This window comes from Macaca mulatta, chromosome 8 (assembly GCF_049350105.2).
Source record: "Macaca mulatta isolate MMU2019108-1 chromosome 8, T2T-MMU8v2.0, whole genome shotgun sequence".
NCBI lineage: Eukaryota > Metazoa > Chordata > Mammalia > Primates > Cercopithecidae > Macaca > Macaca mulatta.
Genome location: NC_133413.1, coordinates 152,280,725 through 152,299,946, shown reverse-complemented (window position 1 = coordinate 152,299,946; position 19,222 = coordinate 152,280,725). Strand labels below are relative to the sequence as shown.

General features: G+C 57.2%; 1 long non-coding RNA gene across 1 annotated transcript; it reads left to right on the top strand.

The window, feature by feature from the left end:
• The first annotated feature begins 13,118 nt into the window (after nucleotides 1-13,118).
• LOC106999973 (uncharacterized) lies at nucleotides 13,119-18,863 on the top strand. The gene is made up of 4 exons (XR_013396981.1): nucleotides 13,119-14,288; nucleotides 15,338-17,456; nucleotides 17,543-17,693; nucleotides 17,918-18,863. It is a non-coding gene; the product is annotated as an uncharacterized LOC106999973 (long non-coding RNA).
• The last annotated feature ends 359 nt before the right edge of the window (nucleotides 18,864-19,222 follow it).

The window sequence follows — 19,222 nt, the reverse complement described above, 5'->3', positions numbered from 1 at the left end:
CAGCAAATCAGCGGCCGAGCCTGCCCATACGCTGATGTCAGCTGACTCCATGACTAAGCTGTTTCCCGGGTGCAAACTCCACCCTAATCTGTTCATACCGTGTTCCTAAAAATAGAGCCCTGTGCCGAGGGAAGGAGGTGGAGTCCCGGCTTCCCTCTACTTCATGAGGTGGAAGTGGCTTCTAAGGATCATCGCTCAGGAGCCAGGGGCGCCGCTGTTCCCCCACAAGTACTTGTGCAGCGGGTGAGCTGTGCTGGAGTCAGTCTGAGGAAAGCCACCACCAGCTTCTCAGAAAAGCCCTTTGCAACCGCAGAAGCACAAAGCACCTGAATCCAGTGGACTGGCCCTCGTGGGAGAGCAGATGATGGCTTCCAGGTCTCCACTCCCGTGCAATGGGCTTTGTCCTGAGATGGACGCTGTCCAGCAGAATGTTGGCTCAATGGAAGAAGGACTTTGCAAAGCTGGATTACACAAGAAAGGGGTGCTGTTTGAGTCAGACAGTGGGGTTAGACCTTCTGCCCTCTGCCACAGGCATTGGGGATGCCCCCAGTATTGTCGTCCAGTTACTTCCCTGCCTCAGCTGATGCTGAGCTCAGTCATTTGACTGCCTTTGGCAAAAGGAACGTGGGCAGAAGTGACCGTTTGCAATTTTGACCTGAGGCCCTCAGAAGCCATGCATTTTCCTCTTGCTTTCTTCTTTTGCTCCTAATAGGAGAGAAATGAATAGAGCCTGCCCCAGGCTGGTCCACTGGGCAGAGAGAAGGCATCCTGAATCCATCTTGCAGCCCGGCCAGCCCAACCTGAACACCTCAGCATGGTGCTAACTGTCCCTTGGTAACCGCTGGGCTTTGCAGAGGCTGGTTATGGACAGTTATTACTCAACTGCAGACGAGTGCAGCCATGTTCAAGAAGGAGATAACGAGCATTGTAAAGATGCCAATTTCTTCTAAATTAACTTATGGATTCAATGCACTATCTGATTAAACTCTCAATAGGAATTTTTGGAACTTGAAAAACAGATTAGAAATTATGTATAGAAAAATAAACCCTAAAATAGGTTAGCACATTCTGAAAAAAAGAGTAAAAATTCGGTTGTTGGGGGAAGCTCATTTAGTAGACTTTAAAACAGACGACAAAGCCACAGGAATTGCGGGTGTGGAGCTGTCAAAAAACACAGGATGTGAGAGGACGCGTGTGGAGAAAGAGACCCCTGCGTCTGTGAGAATCGGATAAATGGTAACAGATATTTGGGGAGAGCGTGGATTATTTATTAAATCGTGTTGAGAAATTTTGGCAGCTTATGGATAAATAAAATTGGTTTTCCCCTTCACACCATATTAACGAAATTAACTCTGGATGGATTTAGCACATAACGGGGAAAGGTTAACATGATAAAGTTAATTTTGAAAATGCAGGAGACTGTCTTTGTGACCTTGGGGCTGGAGGTCAATCTGATCAATCGTCAGCAGAAGCCAGGAGGAGGGAAGTCACTGTCGGTTATGTCACCTCACCGTGAACGTTGTCCCTTAGTGGAGGACTCCAGAGGCCCACGGGCCAGGGAGACGGAGCAATCTGCACAGAGCTGGCTCCTGAAGGGTCTGCAGTGGGAAGGCAGGTGAGAACCTCAGGAGGAAACCAGCACTGACAGGGAGAGGAGAGCCGCAGAGAGGAGGGTCCGCGGCCACGGCCGCCCAGGTTCCAGGCAGATGCTCAGCACCACTGAGGCAGAAAGACCTCACTGCCACCCTGAGATGCTGTCAGAGTGACAAGATCAGACAGGTGGGTACCCACAGACGCTTCTGAGGGCTGGTCATCTACGTGACCCTGTGGAGCTGAGAAGGCCTGAGAGGGAGGGCCTGCAGGACAACATGGACAGTCTCAGTGACACGGCAGAGCCGCCCTGCCGAGAGCCGGACACACAGTTCCGGGGCAGCCCACAGAGGCCCCGCCCCGAGGCGCAGTGAGACGTCTTTGAGGATGTGAGCTGCAGCGTTATTTGGGGTGGAAAGAACTGAGGCCCGCTGGCCACGCACCCCTGGAGGCACAGCTGTGGGACAGAGGCTGTGGAGTGCTCAGAAGGGCTGTGCCAGCGGTGCCCGCAGGCAGAGGGACTGAGCCTCAACGACGAATATCGCCAGAGCTGGGACTGACTCAGGGGCCTAAGGGATTTCCGAGCGGTTTTGCCCCCTGAGGTGGTTTTGGTGAGATGGTTCTTTGTTCTGTCCACGGCCTCCCTGAGGTTCTCTGGGCCCCATGCCTCTTCTCCCAGCTCCATGTGGGAGAATCAGGGCCATCAGGGGCTCCTCCCTGGGCCCAGCCTACACCCTGGAGGGCAGTAGGGAAGGGGCCGCAGGTGGCAGAGTTGAGAGACGTCTCCACATCTCACCCACCCTGTCCGTGCATCCCTGAGCTCTGCTTGGCTGGTCCACCGAGGAGCTTCTGCCTCGGTTTCCTCACCACACCCTGTGGGGACCTGGGCAGTTCTGGACCCCAGCCTGCCTGTCTGGGGAGACCTGTATGTCTCCTGCCCGCACAGCCCTGGCACTCACTGGGAATGGGTCAATGTGTGTCTCCAGGCCTCTGCCCACCAGATTTCAAGGGTCACCACCAGCTAGACTCCCTGTTGGACTTGCCTGACAGTAGGGTCTCCTCACACCACAGGATCTGCCTGAGCCAGGCCCCGTGAATGGCAGTGCTGTCGTCATCTACATGACCACTTGGGTGTCCTCAGCAGGTGACCCCGTAACCATGAATGAAGCTAACAGAATGAAGCTAACATGAATGAAGCTTCGCCCCCGCCTACCGCTGCTCAGCCCTGGAACTTCCCAGGGTGCCTTCGGCAGGGCACTGAAGGAGCCAGGAGTTGGGCGTACACAATGCACCACACACACCGCCGTCAGTTCAATGCACATTTAAGAGTTTCTGGTTTGAAATGCAACATGACACCCAACCTGGCTGGTGACAGCTGATGCATTGCAGAGGAGAGCCTTGGAGGCATCGGTTGTTACCATTCTGCCTCCCCAACCTCGCCTGGCTTTGGGCTCTGAGCAGAGACTTAGACTGGGCTAGGTCATCTGCACCTTGCCGCGTGCCCCTTTCCTTGTGCCCAGAGACCCTGGGGGTTGGAATCTACCACTTTTTCCCACCACAGCCAGCATGGGCACCACGGGTGGCCATTTGCGCCAGGACTAGACCAACTCCCAACTTCAATGCTGTCACTGCTTCTGGGATGTGCACACATTTGCCCTAGCCTGCGAGTTAGGCTCAGGGCTCCAACTTCTAAGGCGAGAGGCTTCCACTTATTTTTCTATTGAGATTGAACTTGAGGATATGTGTAAAGCTGCTTGGTGGTGATTGCTTTTCCGCACATGAACCCCATGTTAGAAATGGTGCTAACATGGAGGAGAAGGAAGTCAGAGAGAGAGGAGGCCAGGCTTCGGCCCGTCTGTGCCTTGAGTAGAGGTGCCCTTTACTTTCAGCCGTCATCTGAGCCGAAGCATTCCTTTCCTTCTCTTCTCTTTTCTCCTTCTCCTCCCTCTCCTCTGTCTTTGTTTCATGTGTGTGTGTGTGTGTGTGTGTGTAATACCTGTTTTGATTCCTGCCACCGCTTACAGCAGACAGGGTCCTGACCCACACAGTGGGGGAGTGCAGTTGGCTCCGTGACCTGGGCAGGCTCCTGTGTGAGGCTCGGCCGCTGCTTCCCTCCTCGGCCAAGCCTTTCCCAGCCACTTTCAGGTTCCAGGCTCCCTCTGAACCAGCCACACCATCTTTCCCATTTTATCAGAAGGGGTATGGCAGGAAAAGTGGATCTGTCCTGAGTTGGATGCTGTCCAGCAGAATGTTGGCTTAGTGGAAGAAGGACTTTGCAATGCTGGGGTACACAAGAAAGGGGTGCTGTTTGAGCGGTGGTCCGTGCCCCTGGAAGAACTCCAGCATTGGAGAGGCTGGATGTGGGAGCAGAGCTGGCCAAGCAGGGCGGGCAGGAGGAGAGGGCCCCTGAGCCCGTCCTAACTTGAGTGACTCTGAGAAGCAGCATGGGGCAGCTGACTTTTCCTGTATCCTCTGAATGCGGACGAAGCTCCGGTGTGCCCACACTGGCCGAAATGTGTCAAAATCCAACAGTTGGCAGCCACGACAGCCCTCGAGGGTCCCCCGCTTGGAGCTGGCATTTTGCAAAATGCTGATGTGGCTGAAACTATGAATGTGTGGCCAGCGGGCAAGATGCTTGAAGCAGGACAGATGGATTCGGGCCAAGCCAGGCTCTTGCTGGCTGCTCCACTCTCTCTCCTGCCATCTGCTTCGAAGTCTATTCCAGGGTTGCTGGAGGCAGGGTTGGAGGGCCTGGTGGAGCACAGGTCCGGGCCAGGGTGGGATGGGGGGACAGCAGCATCAATTACCAGCCCTATCTGTGAGTAGCACGTGGAGCAGGTCCCGGCGAGCAGGTGTCTGTTCTTCCTGAGAAGCGTATTGTCTCCAAGAGGACAAATAACACAAAGAGAAGCAGAGAAGCCAGGATGCAGAGCTTTCTAAACCGGAACCATCCCCGTGCCATGTGGACTTCCACGACACCTGCGCCCCTGCGTCTGAAAGGCCAAGCTTTCCCAAGGTGCTGCTGTCGTTCTAGAAGGTGCACATGGAGTGGGGGCTCAGCAATGAGGTCCTCATGAGCAGGCGCCAGGAAAGCCCCTCTGTCCGCGCAGCTGGAGGGGGACTTGGAGAGGGGGAAGGGGAGTGTAAGCCCGCAGGGTCAGATGTCAGGGGACTCCTGGGCAGCAGGGGGACACTGCCATGCCTGTGCCCTCCTGCCAACATGCAACATGGTTATATGTTACTACAACCAACCCCCCAAAATTTAGTGACATGAAAGAACAATGTGTTATAATGATGTGTGTGGATTGAGCGTGGCTGGGTCCTTCTGTTCCACACGGTGCTGGCTGGAATGGCATCATCAGAGAGCTCTTCTGGACTGAACACCCTAGATGGCTGACTCTTATGTTGCGGTAGAGAAGGCTGAGATGCTGTAATAACCAGATGTCTCTCCTCTCTTCTCCTCTTCTGCCTTCTTCTCTCCACTCCTCCCCTTCTTTCTCCTGTCCTTTCCTCTCTTCTCTTTTCTGCTCCTCTCTTCTCCTCTCCTTGCTCCTCTCCCTGTCTCCTCTTGCTGTGACCTGAGAGGAAGCTCTCCCCAGGGAGGGCAAGGGGTGCCCAAGGTCGCCCATGGACCTGGGAGGGCCCGAACCCCTGATTCTTAGTAGGCAGGAGGTGGGGACATTCTTGACGTTCCAAGCCACTTGATCCAATTCAGCCAGGCGCTGGGTGAGTGAGCAAAAGGAAGACACAGCCCTGACTGTTGGGAGCTCAGTGTATCTTTGGGAACTGGAAAAGTGATTTCTGCAGTTAAATATTTAGGATGTTTTAGGTACAACCTTATGAAATTGTCATTTTTGTGGCTCAAAAATGGCAAATGGCAACGCCTGGGTGCCAAGGAAGGCATGAGAGGGCATGGGTGGGTGTGGGTGGTGCCATGGCCTGTGGCTAACACACAGGGGTCCTTATGGTGCCGAAGCCTGCATCTAGGAACTGGGGGTCCCCCATGCCGTGCACCCCTGTTCTACAGCCCTCTGTGGGGCATGTGGGGCTGGTTGGGAGTCACTGCTTTCATGTGCCTGCCCCACCTGTGGGGTGTTGCACCCCAGATCTGTCGTGTCTGCAGGTTCCACAGGCACAGAGCCTTCACTCACTCATCCACTCTGTGACAGACACTCTTGGGTGGCCTCTGAGCAGGAACCCTATCCTGGGCGCTGGCTGTCCAGGGCAGACCTTGTCCTCCAGCCTCTCCAGCCTCTCCCAGTGAGTGGAGACACCAAGTGGGACCCGGCTGAGAACGTCCCGAGCCCTGAGGGAGGGCAGCTCCGGGAGCTCCCCTGCGCAAGTGCCCTGGGCACTTCCTTCTGGCCGACGTTGGTGGCCAGGCCGTGCCACTCACCCTCTGACTCTGGTTGGGGATTGCGGCTGGTGAGAGGTCTTGGCCCACATCGGGGGTCTCAGTATTCAATTATCCCCATGGATCCTTTTGTGTCCAAATGCAACGTTTTATTCCAGGGACTTCCATTCAAAGGGAGGAAAACCAGGTGCCCCCAGGGCCTGTGGCGGAAGCACAGCCCATTCCCCCTTTCCTAGGCAGGGAGAACCAACACCCCGAAGCCTGCTCTGGAGCCAGCCTGCCTCCCAGCACCTGAGGCTGAGCTGCTCCTGAGACAGCCCCTGGCTGGGGGCCCAGCAGCCTCTGACTCACAGGCTGCTGCCCTGGGCCCCAGGGCCGTTCTGCAAAACCAGCCGTCTCAGTGTCTGGATCTGCTCAGATGGGGCCTGTTGGAGATTTCTTCCTCTCAAGACGAGCCAGGGAGCTGTCCAGGATGAGGTCACCAGGGGCGTCTGCTGGGAAGGAGCCCGCAGGGAAGTTGCAGTCCCATCCCCCGTGTGGTCATCCCAGGGCCCTGGGAGTGGGGGTGCCATGGGACCAGAGCACCTGTCTTCTGAGCCCCTAGCTTTGGGCCTGGGGACAGGGGAGCTGCCTTCTGACCGAGTATCTGGACATTGTTTACCATAGGGCAGGTGTGAGGAGCAGGCAGGCTTCGCAGGAGGCCTCTGCCTAAGAGCTACCATAAGCTGAGGCCACTGGCTCTGGCCCTGTCTGCTGGCTGGGTGACCCGACGTGAGTGAACGTAGCTAAGGGCTTGGGATCTGGAGTCAGCCCCACGGGCTCAGCCCACCCAGGGACTAGCAGTGTGACCATGTCCGACCTTCCCCACGGGCAGCTTAGGGTCAGCGGTCCTGGTGGGATTTCACGTGCACAGGGCTGTGCCAGGTTGGGGCTCCCTCTCGGCAGACAGGAGCCGGGGCCAGCCCCGGGGGTCCGTGCCTCTGTGGGAAGCTCTCTAGGGACAGAGTCGTAACTTCAGGGTGGGGGCAGCGCGTCCTGTCTTCTGGACTGTGTTCCTATTGGGTGTCAGGCTGGGGGCAGCACAGACCCCCAGGGATGGCGTCAGGGCCTGGGCAGGCTGGGTAGGGTGGCCGGGTTCCAAGGCCAGTGCCCACATCTGCAGCCTTCCATGCAGGGTGCGCGTCCAGCGCCGGGATGGGGTGCCACCGTTTCTTCCATTCCTCTCGTTTTCCAGCATGTTTTCTGTGATTTGAGTTTACAGGGCAAAGAGTCTCCTGGCTGGAAGTACAGACACCTCCTCAAGAGGGGAGGACCAGCTAACCAGAGCCCGTGCAATTGCCAGCAGTGGGGTGAAGGCAGATGTGCTGGAGTCCCCTGGGGAATCTGGGCAAGGGAAGTGGGATCAGAGAAGACCGGGTGCAGCCAGGAAAGGGGCTGTCGCTATAAGCAGGAGGGCACACCATGCACCCCACTTCTCCCTGCCATGTCTGTGTTTGCTGTGAGACAGGGGTGCTGGGGATCCCTGTGTCCGTCCCCCAGGAGGCTCTTCCAAAGTGTCTTCTGTGCCTCCTACATGCTTCCAACTGCAGGATCAGGGCAGGACCGTGGAACCCACTCACTACCCGCTGTGCTTCTGAGGGAGGGAGAGAGAGGAGGGAGGAAGGGAAGGGTAGAAGGCAGGAAGGAGAGAGAAAAGGAAGAAGCGAAGGGGAAAAGGAAGGAAGAAGGGAGAGAGGGAGGAAGCGAGACAGGGAGGGAGAAATGAAAGGAAGGGAGGGAGGGCAGGGAAGGAAAGAGGGAGGAGGGAGGGAAAAAGGTGGGAGAGAAGAGAGGAGGGAGGAGGGTGGAAGGGAAGGGAAGAGGGAGTGAGGGAAGGAAGAAGGGAAGAGGGAGGGAGGAGGGAGGAAAGGAAGGAGGGAGAAAAAGAAGAGGAGAGGGAGAAGTGTGGGAGAGAGGGAGGAGGGAGGGAGCCTGAATGCTGGCCCCACAGCCTACTATAAGCAGGGCGTGCCCACTTCCCCTTCCAGGTCTTCTTTCTCTTCCAAGGACTCAGCTCCGCCTCCTCTGGAATAGCCTCTCTGATGGTCTGTGCAGGCCTCCACGCCCTGGATACCCTCCCCATTTCCTCACCCAGTCCCTTCGAGGGTCTCTGGATTAGAATCGCTGCATCTGCCTGTCCACTTCGGGCCTCTGACAGCACCACCCACTCATGTTGGGGTCTGTGCCATATGTGTGGGGCCACAGGTGCGAGCATTCTCTAGGCGCGGATGTATGTGCTGTCTGCACCCTAGGGGACCTTGCCCTTCCAGAACTGGGCGCTCTGCTCTTCCTGTGACAGGAAGTGGAAGGGCCAGCAGAGTTGGGAACGCAGAGCCCGGGTCACCCCCAATGGGGGAAGCTGCCCAGCAGGAGAGGCAGTCCCACGGTGGGCGCTGACCCTCCCAGAGGATCCGATGGTCCCAGGAGGGCACTTGGGGCAGGGCTCACCCTTCTCTCCCTACTGCACACTCTTCTTATGTACGCCTAAGTGTCCAGGTGGTGGGTGTGACCTGCCACGGGAGCTCAGCTGTGGGCCCCAAGGACCAAGCTTGCAGAACTGGAGGTCCACGCTCATGGGCAGGTGTGGCGGAGGCCGTGTGGCAAGAAGGAACAGAGTCAGGAGCGCAGACACGATGGATCTTTCCACATCCCCCTGGCGGCTAGCATGGTGGGCTTCCCAGCAGAGCAGCAGGGTGAAGGCCAGGACCCCACCTTGCTCTCTGCTCAGACCTCTCTGAGCCTTGGCTGGCCCCACTGTGCGGGGAGCTCAGCCCTCCACCCCCTTCACTTATTCACTCAGCTCCACTTTGTGTGGGGACAGGGTCACCACAGCAGCCCCTCACCCAGCCGTCCTGCAGCACAGCGCACACACCAGGTCAGAGGGACGAGGCTTCACAGGCTCCCTGGGCAACTCCCTGGGTAGGAGCTTATGGCCTTGGGCCTGTCACTCAAGCGCTCAGAGCCCAGGCTTCCTGCTGCTGAGCGGGGCTGGCTGGAGGCCAGTGAAGGGGTACATGCAAGAAAGAGGGACTGGCAGGAAAGAGGGACTGGTAGGACCTGCACAAATGCTGGTGGGTCCCGGGGGGGGGGGTCCCAGTGCCAGAGGCTGGGGCTGACTCTGTTGGAGAGGTGGATGTGTGCAGAGGTCAGTGCAGGGCGCAGGGGACCCAGGAGGGACTAGCGCAGCCCAGGGCAGGTGGGAGGGCCTAGGGAGGGACTTGCCTGGACAGAGACCTGAAAACGAGCCCAAAGGGAGCAGGGCAGGCAAAAGCAGGGGCACCTGGTGCCAGGCAGCGTCTGTCCTTCCAGAGGGCACCTGGCCTCCCGGCCCCCGCAGAGCATCCCACACCCCAGGAGTTCCCACGAGGCTCCAGCCCAGCTCCCTCTCAGGGATCCGAGTCATGCCTGGGTGTGGCCGTGGGCTGAGGATGTCAGAGCTGCCAGTTGTAGAGCTGGCATCGGGTAGAGGGGCCTCAGCAGAGGGTGGGTGGAGATGGGCTGAGTGCCTTCCACATGGAGGGAGGGACAGGGTCTCACAGGACAGTTTGTCCCCAGGGAGCACCAAGAGGGGAGGCTGAGCAGAGAGTCGCTTGTCACAGGCCACAGGGAAGTGGCCTGGACGGGAAGAGGCTACGGCCAGCCTCATGCTGCCCTGATGGCCGCCGTCTGCCCAGAGGCGAGAAAGCACGCTGGGGGCCATCGTTCTGTTGGATCCTCGCCCACGGGGAGAGGTGCCCTGTCCTGGATGCCCTGGTCAGACCACTGTGGGCTGCTGGCTCCGCTCCCAGCCCTCGGTGGTGAGGGGACTTCTGGTGGCCTGCAGTGGCGGGAGGTGGCAGGAGACAGGGCATCTCTAGTCTCCTGCCCCATAGGTCCAAGTGCAGGAGAAACCAGTGCAGGCAGCGTCCCTCGGAGGGCTGGGCACAGGGAACTCACCTTCCTTTTGTCTCTTTTCCAGGACTGTGGCCTCCCGCAGGCACTGCTCTCACACCCGGCTCTGACACATGGTGGTGTCTGGCACAGGCTGGGCCCATGATGCCTCCCCAGCCTCCCTGGGATTTGTTCTGAGGGGTGCCAGGCATAAGCTCACCCAATCAGGTTTCCTTGAGATGGGAACAGTGCTGGCCCCGTAGGGTGCTACTAACTGGGAGGATGGTGATGGAGACTGGCCAGCAGCCGCCCTTCCCCAAGTGCCACGAAGGAGGGGTGTGGGCAGTGACCTGACATGGCCGTGCCCACCGGGCAGAGCTTCCTGCAGCATGTAGCCCTGTGCCACTTGGGCAGGCCACCTGTCCAGCCTCTGGCTTCAGATCCAGGAGCCCGTCCTGCCCTTTCCATGCCAGCCACCCTGCAGGTAGATTCTGCCACTCACACAACTAAGGGCCTCAGCCAGGCCAGGGTGGGCAGCTCACCCAGACTCGGGCAGCCCCAGGGGGAGAGAGAGGGCTTACACAGTCCTCAAGCAGCCCGGCTCCCCCTTCGCCCATCAGCTGAGACCTCCGGTCTGCCCCGACATGTGTTTTCACCCAGCCGCAGGACAGGCCCCCTTCCAAAGGCTGGGCCCCACTTTCTGACAGCCAGGTCCCATTGGCCCAGCAGCCCCGGAGATCTGCACAGCCCACCTGGCCATCCTTCCAGTTTTGTCCTAGATGCTGTGCTTGTGGCCTCCAGTTCATTCCTCAGCAGCCTGAAGGCCAGACCTATGCCCATCTCTGCAAGCCCAGAAGCAGACACCAGAGGTGGCTTCCTGCTTTCTCAGCACATCGCACCTGGGCCAAGACCTCTGACCAGCCACCTTGTTGGAAGTCCTAGAAGAGGAGTGTCCAGGCTCCTGACCGAGCCAATGCCCTGGCCATTATGAGCTGTGTGGCCTTAGGCAAGTGGCCTGACTCCTCTGGAGCTTTCAGGGTCAGCATGAGCCTGAGTAAGTGTGAAACGTGGGCAGCGAGGGGAGCACAGCAGGTGCTGAATGAGTGCCTGGTCCTCTTCTTCTAGGACTAAATGTATGGGAGCAGCGGCCATGGAGCATCGGCTGTGGATCCCACCCTGCAGGTCAGGGCAGGTTGTGGGTGGAGTCCAGCCCCAAACCCAGGCCCGGGACGTGCAGCAGCTTGAGGTAGATGAGAGAGCAGGACTCAGGCTCCTGAGAGAGGGAAGGAAAGCCCTGCTCCTCACAGAGCCTGTTTCCCCAGCCGCACGAGGAGCAGGTTGGAGAGACAGGGCATCAGCTTCTTCCTGTGTGCGGCTCAGCTGCCCCTCCCTGCCCTGGTGGAGGCTGCCCCGAGGCCCAGAGCTGGCTTGGAAAGGCCAAAAGCCTCCAGGACATCATTTGGAAAATGAGAGCGGGCAGGATCGATGGGCGGCCCTGGAGGCAGCCGCAGAGGCTGGTGGATCGGCAGGCAGGAGGGCTGGAGAAGACAGGGCCCTGTAATGCTCGCTCCTTCCCTGACACGCTGGGAGTGGTGACAGCTATCATCGGATCTGAGGACCTGGCCTGTCAGTTGTCAGCGAGGGGAGAGCGGAAGACAGCTGTAGTGGCCCATGACAGCCGTGAGGCGCCCCACCCAGGCGGGCCAGAGAAGGCAGGTGTCTGTGGGTGAGCAGGGAAACCAGTGTGTCCCAGCCAGGAGAGCTCACCCAGGCTCTGGGGAGCCAGGGAGGGATATCCCACCACTCTGGAAACCCAGGCCCCCTTCCCCTCCAAGGTTTGTTGCTGATCTTACTGTGAGGAAGAGCACGCGTGAGCAAGATGGAGTGCTTTGGAGAGAGGACATGGAAGAAGAAAAAAATCCAAGTTCTCAGTACCCTGACATGGTGCTGCTTCTGAGCAAAGGGCTTCCCTGAGGATTTCATGCGAGCCTGTGTCGTGTCCATGGAAACAAGGTGTGGAAAGGGCCTGTTCCCACCTTGCCCCCAGGTTGGGCTGCTGTCTCTCACCACGAAGAGGCTCAGGTGCTCCCAGGGCCCAGGGATCTGTGGTCCAAGGGTCCGTCTATCTGTCCAAGCAGGAAGACTGTTATGAGTTGAGCAGCGTCCTCCGGAAGTCCTAGGGTGAAGTTCTAACCCCTAGTATTTTAGAATGAGACTGTGTGTGGGGATAGGGCTTCCTAAAATGTAATTAAGTTACAATGAGGCCAGAAGGTGGGCCCTCTTCCAACCTGCTGGGGTCATTATTATAGGAGATTGGGACACAGACACACACAAACGGACGACTTCGTGAGGACACAGGGAGCACACGGCCATCTACATGCCAAGGAGAGAGTCCTCGGGAGGGGGCCGCCCTGCTGACGCCTTGCTCTGGGGGCTCTGCGTTCCAGGACAGGAAGAATTCTCTGTTGCTTCAGCTGCCTGATCTGTAGCCCTGTGCAAGGCAGCCCAGGCTGGGGAATGCACAGAGCCAGGTTCGCAGAGGGGCAAATGCCCTACTCAGCCTGGGGGCCCCCAGGTTCAGTGTCTTCCCTCACCACGCAGGCTCCGTGGCTCAGAACTCTCTGCTGGGCACAGGACGCTCACGTGTGACTGGAGAAAAGGTGAGGGCCTGTGGGCCGGGGTGGCATCTCAGTACCCCAAAGGTCACTGTCCATTCATGACTCATTCGACCCCAGAATGGGCAGGATGTGCTTACGTGTGTACATGCCTGTGTGTACACATGTGCACACATCTGTGTGCATTGTTGGGGTGACTGAGCTGAATCAGGCCCAGCACCTCCCAGCCTCAGGAGTCCCCCAGAGCGGGGTGCAGAGGCAGCAGGACCTGGCAGCTGAACTATTCTGCCGTGATGAAAATGGATGAGGCTCAGTGGCGCTAACCTGGAACGATGGCCACCACAGGTTATTACGTGATGGCGTGATGGGGTCTCAGGGAGCAGAGGCAGCGGAATGCCATTTTGGTTAAAAAAGAAAAACAGCAAAAATTATAGATATAAATTATATACACACACACACACACGCACACACACACGTGTATATATTTCCCTACATTTGTCTGAGGTTGAAGGAAGTAATACCACAAGCTAGGTGCTGCTTCATCACCGTTGGTGACCTTGACAGGGCCAGAGGGAAAGGAGATTTGATTGTTTCTGCAGTGGCGACCGCATTCTTGGAATTCTTAAGAGTGCAATGACTTTCATCCTAGAGAACCCAGTGCGGGAGAGGGGAGAACAGACCAGAGCTGACCGGGAGCCACGGTGAGAGACAGAGGGCTAGGGTAGGGGAACACCCGCTCCCCGTTAGGACTGGGGCTCCCTGGACAGGGGGCACTGCTAGGTTAGGATCTGGGAGGGGAGGCCCATGCACCCCTTCTGTGGTTCTGGAGAGGTCAGCAGGGGAGGGGTGAGGTTGGGGACAGGGACGGGGGAGGGGGAAAAGCTGGCCTGGGAGCTCCCCTCCTGGGTGGTGAGGGGCATGTGACTCCCAGCCTGGGCGGTGAGGGGTGTCTGAGAGCACTCTCTCTGTGGGGCTCTGTGGATGGCGAGCCAGGCATAGACCTTGTCGGTTCCAGGTAGGTTGTGGCCCCCAGATCCCAGGACCCTGCTGCTAGGCACGGCTGTCAGCTGACTGCAAGGAAGGCCAAGGGTGAGCAGGGAAGGCGGCTCCGCACGCAGAGCCAGAGCCTGCCCACCAGCACAGAGTTCCGTGGCCATGGAGCATCCCGCCCAGAGGCTGTCCCCGCCCACACGGAGCCATCCAACCAACTCTCCCTGCAGGGGGTGACGGAGATGGAGGCTCAGCCACGGATGGCAGTGCCCTGCAAACCAATCTACCTCCACCCCCACTGAAGCCTTCCTCATGACACCCCCAAGCCTCCCACCCTCAGGTCTAGCCATCTACCCTAGGCCTCCTCCTCCTCCCTGCTTCCCTAGGCCTCCCCCTCCTCACTTCCTCCTCAGGCCTCCCCCTCCTCCCTGCCTCCCTAGGCCTCCCCCTCCTCCCCTCCTCCCTAGGCCTCCCCTCCAGTTCTCCGGTGCCCTCGGGAATGACCATTCTTGGTAGAGCCTTCCTTGGTGGCCCAAGGTGACCTGGCCCTACGTGCTCCAGCCGCAGTCTGGCCCTCACTCTGCCTGTGACCTGGCTCCATTGCCGAGTCAGAAGGGAATCACTGGCTTGTTCTTTCTCTGTGTCAGGAAACCCTGGCAAAGCCCCAGCTGAAAGCTGGCTTGGCATTCGGTGGTGGGTCTGGAATCACTGGAACTGTTTCCCCTGCTTTACAGCTGAGGCCAGTGAGGCCTCACAGCTCCCGTGCAGGTTGCCTGAGGCTCCAGGAACCTCTGCTGAGGAGGGGCTGGTACAGTTCAGCCGGGTAGCAGGTATGGGACAGCTGGGAGCATGGCTTCGACACTGGGCTGCCTCTGCCACCACCAAGACCTGGGGTCTGGGCAAGTCCCTTCTCCACTCCAGACCTCGGTTTCCCCATCTGTAGATGCAAGGTGGTTAGATGGGTGCTCTGGGACCCTGCTGTGGGCAGATCACACAGAGCAGGCTGTTTCTGTCTCAATGCTATTGACACTTGGAGCCAGATCCTTCCTTGCATAGGGGCTGTCCTGTGCCCTGTGGGATGCTGAGCTGCACACCTGGCCTCCCTCAACGAGATGCCAGGGCCCCCTCCCTCCAGCTGCACAACCATAAATGCTTCCAGACGTCACCACATGTCCCTGGGGGCAGAACCACCCTGGTGGAGACTCCAGCCCCAAAGACGCTCTTGTTCTTGAGCTAGGGTCCAAGGGTGAGTCTCAGGATCCCTGAGGCACCCTGGATCTATATACAAAATGGTGTGCACATATATGCACTTTTCTGGGGAGAAATCCACAGAGGTCACGGTGTCTAAAGGGAATATGTGCACCCCAAGATTAGAATCCCCATGGCTGTTGTGCTTGCGGGATGCAGCCCACGAGGAGAACCCCCGCCGTCCTTACATAGAGGAGTCAGCCAAGGTCTTTGTCTCCCGGCACGAGGCTGAGCTCTGCCCCTGGTCTGGGTCACATTTCCTGACCCTGAAGATCTCCTGTCTTCTCACGGCCTCTCCTATCCCTCATTCTCATTAGAAAATCCCTTCCACAAATTGCCCCTTTATCTGAAGTATTCCTATCGGGTTTCTAAACCCCGCTGATGGAACAGGGCTATTACATATGCGATCGCCTGCATTTATTTACATATCAGCAGCAAAAGGGGGCCTGATTTTTCATCTGGGTGACACAGCTGCGCTTGTAAAAAGGGCGTCTATTAAGAAGGCTGTTGCTTGGTACAAGCTGCAAAGTCTAATTGGCTTCTCAGGGACATTTTTTTATTATTATTATTTGCTCGGGGAACTGCTCATTTGAGCAAACGATATTAAATGACTATTGTCTCCGTCTTTAAGGAATTACCAGCTGAAAAACAATGTGGAGATGTCAGCCATGGCGTGACAAAGGCTTCTGCCAACACGTCTGCCCGTGGACCCAGGCCTGTCACTTTTCCGGTCGGTAATAAGCTGGTTTCAATGGTGATGCCCTCTAACTCCGGTTCCACCGAACCTGCAATTAACTGGAATAGATTTTCCTTCCCCTTTTACAACTACTATAAGAAAACAGTCGAATTACATGCAAATACAATGCTCTTAGGAATGTCTGTTTAAACTGTGTAAGATTTGAGCATCTATTGAATGAAAGGAACAACCAGTATTAGGGGAAGGGTGGAGCAGGGGAAGGCCCTCCAACCCCGTCTGAGGCTCTGAGGAGCTCTGGGGCCTGCAGGACACCAGCTCTTCCAGTTGGTTTCTGGTTCCCTGCAGTGGGGTTCCCTGCAGTGGGGTTCCCCAGGGCTCCTTCCAGCCCTACTGAAGCAGAATGTCTGAACGTGAGGCCTGCAGCGCTGAAGAGTTAAGATTCCGATGCACCCAAATGCTCTGCACTTCAGTTTTTACGCCTGTAAAGTAGGAGTAACAGTGTTTCCCCTCCGATGTTTGCTGTGTGGGTTCCAGAGTTCATGGCTGAGGTGGGTTCCAGCCCAGTTTGGCGCACGGTAAGGCCTCGTGTTTGCTGTGTGGGTTACAGAGCTCATGGCTGCGGTGGGTTCCGGCCCAGTTTGGTGCATGCTGAGGCCCCGTGTTTGCTGTGTCACCACTGGCCACAGCCGCACTAGACCTAGTGTCACCACTGGCCACAGCCACACTAGACCTCAGGCAAGTTCGGGCACATACAGGGGCTCAGAGAGTATTTACACACCCAGTAAGCACTGGGGCAGGCCACTGGTCCTCCACAGGCCAGTTCTGCCGCCCGGGGACACTGGGCAGTGTCTGCAGAGGCTTTGGGTGGTGGCGTCAGAGGTGGGTGGGGCGGGCCTCTCGTGGGTGGAGGCCGAGGACACTGCTCAGCAGCCTGCAGTGCACGGGGCGGCCCCCGCAGGGAGAATGATCCGTCCCAAATGTCAGTGGTGCTGAGGCTGAAAATCCCTGGGTAAGAGAGAGCAGATAATAGGATGGAAAACAGGAGGGCATACTGGGGGTTGGGGAGCAAGAGAGAATGTGAGGACCCCTGAGTCAAAGGACGCTGTTGGAGAGGAGGCCTGGCGCCTTTGCTGCCCCACGAGGTGTGCTGATCCCATCCACGTCCAGGCGACAAAGCCCTGCAAGGCTGAGTGCTTTCCCCCTTACGTTCCCTGACTTCCCGGGAACTTACGCTGGATTTGAGACCTGGGAACATTGGGGATCCGAGAGGCGGAAGGCTCAGCCAGGCTCACCCGGTGTCCTACACACTGATCCGGGTCTACCGCCTTCTCCCATGACTGAGCTCCGGCAGAGCCCCCCACCATGGATATTTGGGCTCGTCCCGGTCAGGAAGATGACCAGGAGCTCAGAACAGAGCCCCGTGGGCCACAGCAGGTGTGCTGAGAGAGGACACATGCTTCCTGGAGCCCTAAGAGTGTCACTACCTCACATTGCTCAGGAGACCCCAGGCTCAGGGAGCCAGAGGCCTGTGAGGTCACAGTCAGTGGCCAGTGGCCAACTAGCAAAGCAGGGAGAAGCCCCCGGCCTGCAGGCCTCCACTGCATCCTGTGACCTCAGTGGGAACCAACTGCAGGGAACAGTGGTCAGACCCACTCCAGTCCATCCAGGGTGATGCAGGCCCCAGGGCTGTGGGACGAGCTGGGCTGGGTTCCCCCAGGAGGCGAGGGCTGGGCTGGACCGAGGACGGCAGGGGGTGAGGGCAGATCCACAAAGCTGGGTGATTCCAAGCTGTTGCTGGCTCCGCTGCGGCACTCAGGCCTACACTCACAGGAGCCCACCGGGCTCTTGCCTGCTCCCAGCCTCTCCAGCTCCCCATCTCTGGGCTGTCAGCGGCGCTCTAATTAGCAGCCCGCAGGTGACACACACGCAGCACATCTGTGACTTCTCCAGCGCCGGCTCCAGTGCAGCTCGTGAAAAGCCCCGCGGTGGTTTTCATCATGATCCTCAGCGCCTCTGGGGAGAAAACCTGACATGTGGGATGTGATGATGAGCGGTAGGTTTGAGTCCCTGGAAGAATGGCGGGGGTGGGGGGCTCGGCTGCCTTATCGAGAGGGAAGCCAGGCGTGTGTCATCCCACAGTGAGCCCAGACGAGGAACAGCAGCTGATACAGAAGCCCGAGGCTCTCCGATGCTGTCAGCCACGCCTTCCTCCACCACCGCCCCATCAGCTCGGATCACAGGCCCTAGAGAAACTTCCAGAACCGTGGCCAGGTACACAGCAGTTTGCAGGGTAAGTTATAAAGTTCAAGGAAGAACAAAGCTGGAATGAGTTTCCCAGAATGAAAACATAACATTTCAGAGGTAATTTCATAAAAGGAGTCATCAGACCAATATATCACCACGTCGATTTTAACTGCGGAGTTTAAAATAACCTTTGCTCTGATGTTTATTGAATTGTGGAACCTGTAGGCTTCTGGAGAAAGAATCTAAATGTTACATGCATATCTGTTTCAGACAGCCTGCGCCGTGCTCTAATGGATTGTCCTAGAGCCAATGATGGCACCCAGGAATCGGAGTAGAGCACACATCTTATACTCCTGAGACCCTGGGGTATGGGTTCTGGGGTAGTCACGGCCAAGGTACCCCTTGGATTGAGGCGGCTGTCAGCACTACAGATTCCATCAGTGGGGCTGGGAGCAGTGGCTCATGCCTGTAATTCCAGCACTTTGGGAGGCCGAGGTGGGCAGATCACCTGAGGTCGGGAGTTCGAGCCCAGCCTGACCAACGTGGAGAAAGCCCATCTCTACTAAAAATACAAAAAATTAGCTGGCGTGGTGGTGCATGCCTGTAATCCCAGCTACTCAGGAGGCTGAGGCAGGATAATCGCTTGAACCTGGGAGGCAGAGGTTGTGGTGAGCTATTGTGCCATTGCACTCCAGCATGGGCAACAGGAGCAAAACTGTCTCAGAAAAAAATAAAGAGAGAGAGAGAGATTCTGTCAGTGTTGCTTCACAAACACGTCCTGAGAACCCACTAGCCTCCAGCCCCTGGGACAGACTCCGGAGGCTCAAAGGCAAATTAGGGAGAACCCATGCCACCAAAGGGAGCCCAGGCTAGACAGGGAGGGCCAGGGAGATAGGTGGGAAATGGGAAATGACTCTGCTTATTCGTCTGTGCATCCATCTGCCCATTCCCTCACTCTGCCTCACACGCGTGTGTTCATCACCCTCCCAGCTGGGCCTGCCCTGTCCCACATGACAGCCCTGAGCCACGCTGGGTGCTGGGTGCCAGGCAGGTGGCTGTTCCTAACTAGAAGATGCTGTGGTGTAAAACACATGCCTTATTTTGAAGAATTAATATGGAACACAGAGTATCAAATGCCTCCAACAGTGTTTATGTGGATCAAATGTTGAAATACTATTTTTGATATACTACGTTAAAAAAAATTTATTAAAATCAATTTCACCTGCTTCTTTTTACCTTTTTAAATGCAGCTATTAGAAAATTCGAAATTACACACGTGACTGACATTTCTCTTGGACAGCTCTAGCCAGTAGCCAGACAGCTGGATTTCAAATCCCAGCTCCGCTGTTAAACTGTTAGGTGACCTGGGAAAAGTCACGTAATGCTCCATGCCTCAGCTGTTTTAGCCAGTCCAGTGCATCCAGGCCTGCTTTGATACAAATGCATTGGAGGCTACTGTGCCCTCCTAAGCACAAAGAGTCCACAGCTCCTTAGTCACTCACTTTCCTGCTTCCTCCAGGAATATTTACAATTGACTTGATATCTGATTGTTGCTTAATACTTGACAAATGCGTT